Source organism: Danio aesculapii, chromosome 23 (assembly GCF_903798145.1).
Source record: "Danio aesculapii chromosome 23, fDanAes4.1, whole genome shotgun sequence".
Lineage (NCBI taxonomy): Eukaryota > Metazoa > Chordata > Actinopteri > Cypriniformes > Danionidae > Danio > Danio aesculapii.
The window spans coordinates 7,500,107-7,503,446 of record NC_079457.1 but is presented as its reverse complement, the minus strand read 5'-3'; positions in this window follow the sequence as shown (position 1 = coordinate 7,503,446).

Here is a 3,340-nt window from a genome sequence, read left to right as displayed (position 1 = left end):
AAGGGTGGACAGATATTGGAGTAATTTGCTTGTACTTTTAAATCTAAACTGAGGCTGAGGTAAAGTTTGAGTCGTTTGTAAGTCACACTGAAAGGCGGACAGCGCTCTCTAGTGTACTTAGGCAGTGTTGCATCGGTCTACTTTTTAATGAAATAGCCGAAAAGAAAATGGTTGAATGAATGAATATTAAATATAATTTTTTTAGATGTATTCTGACCTACAGGGGTCTATATGGAGCAGTTAAACTGATATTTTATAATTATATTATTTTTATGTATTGTCATACACACTTGTTTGTAGAGCAAGTAGTTTGATCGTTTTCTGCCATTTGTTACTCCATCATTTCTCCCATTGGCAACTGAATCTGAAGCTTTAGAACAGGGGTGCCCAAACAAACTGGTGTCCTGCAAAGTTTGGAGTGAAACATTTATGCAGATAATAATACAATACAATGCAAAGAATTTCATCAAATTGATGGCAGATGTGAAGATTTGACCTGGAAGTGTTTCATTTCAACTTTACTGTGGAGGGGTGTTTCCTTGCATTTTGCTGGGTTTAAAAAAACATGTCAATTGCATAAGAAATTACGAGAATTTTACACAGTCTGTTACTTAAATATGTGTTGATGAGACACTGAAGGCAATTACACATCGTTTTTTCATTAAAGTATCAATTTTAATAATACTAATCATCATCATAAATGTTATTTATTCCCTTTTCTCTTCACTCTTTGGCTTTTCAGAAAGTATTTCATCAGTCTAAAATAACCTAAAATACACGTTTAAGTGTTTCTTTTATCATATTTTATCAGTAGACTATAGAGTTAAACTACGCATACATATTCTATACAAATAAATAATAATTTTCCACTTAAGCAGCACTTATAAACTAGCCTTTATAGCTCATTCATAACTATATTTTGAAGTTTTTTACAGATCATTATTTTTTATACATTAACTATAATATGCCTGATTATACTGTATATAAACATTTTATTCTTAAAATCTGAGTTATGGTCTGATGAAAAGAGATTCTCCAAATCCCCTCTGCAAAACAAATCCCCTCTTTGTAAGAACTTGTTTTGTCCCTCAATATTCTGATTTTTGTGTTAGAAACGTAAGCAAATCAGTTCATATTTAATGAAACATCTCCTTTTTCCTTAAAGTTACTTTTAAAATATTATAATCTTAAGCCTATCTTAATCTTCCAAAGAAAAAATGCAAAAGCAACATACATTAGTTTTCTTTAACACATTTCATTTCACATCTTTTAACATATTCCTTGTAACTAAAAAAAATTACTAAGGATTAATTATGTTACTTTTAAAAGTAACTTTACCCAACACTGCTTACTGGCATAGTTGGGCATATTATATATATATATATATATATATATATATATATATATATATATATATATATATATATATATATATATATATATATATATATACCAACAAATATGACAAATATTGCATCTGTTGGACAACATAATGTACTTTTGAGGCTTTTTTTTAGATGAGAATGAAGTTGTTTAGATTGAAACTATGCAGTTTATTTATAAGGACAGTGCCTATTTTAAATATTTAATTTTCAGACATACAGCATGTCCAGTGGCATAGCACAAAATGCGGGGGCCCCCCTGATCGGACTGCTGACAGGGGCCCCTGTCGGGGAGGATGTGTTATTGCGCGAGGCCCCTTGTCACTGGTCCGCTACGCCACTGAGCACGTTGGCATCAATCAGCCTGTCATATTGAGCAGGGCAAAGGCAGTTGACGTTGCCCAACCACAAGATGGCGACAGAGACTGCATAATAAGCCCTTAGAGCAGTGTTTCTCAACCCTGTTCCTGAAGGCACACCAACAGTACACATTTTCAACCTCTCCCTAATCAAACACACCTGAATCAACTTATCATAACATCAGAAGAGACTCCAACACCTGAAGTTAATGGGTCAGAAAAGGGAGACATCCAAAATATGTACTGTTAGTGTGCCTCCAGGAACAGGGTTGGGAAACACTGCCATAGAGGAGAAAAACTCAGCGTAACTTCAAACTACAGCTGATCAAGAAGCAGTGCAATATGGCTGTATATCCTCACTGTTGGGACTCTAAGGCAATCGGCGATATACAGCCACATCGCACTGCTACTCATGTGATATTGCTCATATATATATATATATATATGCAGCGTCTTGTTCTGAATATGCACACTCAAAAATGACTTTTGCTACTTGTTCAAACTACTAATTTGAAACAACACAATTCTTAATTTTTGGGGGGAGACAACTAAATTTTTTTATGCTCAATCAAGCCACTTAAGTTTATAAAAACAATTGGGTTAACTTAATCGATTTTTATTGGGACAACATGAAGGAGTTTTTGTGGAATCCAGCATTTTTTACAGAAGGTTCTTTGGTGAGGTGCAATGAATATTTTCAAGTTGTACTTTAAATAATTGCCTTTTTGTGTCACAAACTGTTTGACCTTTACTATTCGTGCATGATAGTGTGGGGGGAATGACGCAATGACGCTGCATTTCTCTGTGAAACAGCAAACAGCAGCATTCAGTCTTCTTCCTCCTCAGCTTTTAAAGGGGACAACACAACTGTAACATGAAAGACTGTAAAACATCAATACCATAAAAGCTAATAATGCATATAATAAAACGCATACTAATGACAAACAGCGATCTTTAAACGTGTTAAAGTACTTTGAGTAGCTCTACTACTCACACTTCCCTTCTGACGTCACCTCATGAATATTCAGCGTCTCGCGTGCATAAGCAGTGCCTGGTACTCAAAGAGATTAAGTTGACGGTCTCACTCACACTGGAAAATAGATGAACAGTTCACAAAACAGGTAAGAAAACATCGCGATATTTAATGCTTCAATGACAATCACTGCACCAAAGATGTGCAGTGATCATTTTACTAATATGCTACATTTATACAGTGAGATAGCTGTCCAAACTAGTCAGAAAAACAACGTACAGTAAAGCTTACTGCTGTAGGATGGTTCTCAATAAATGTTTTCATGTAGAAAAGCTTTATAAAATTCTGAATTAACTTTTCACACTCATATTTAAATGGCTTTCCCCTTTACATCTGCAGTTTCTAATGAATATTATTATTTTAAATTAAATTAAGTAACATTATTTTATCATAATAGACACAATTGTAATGAGATTTTGGGTGGAATGGCTATAAATGCTTATATAAATTAACATTAATAATTCTTCTACTGTTTAAATAGCTATACTTTCACATTCTTCAATCCAATATTGATCTCTATCCCCTTTATAAATGGCATTAAAGTGTTGTTGGAGGTCTGCTATGAC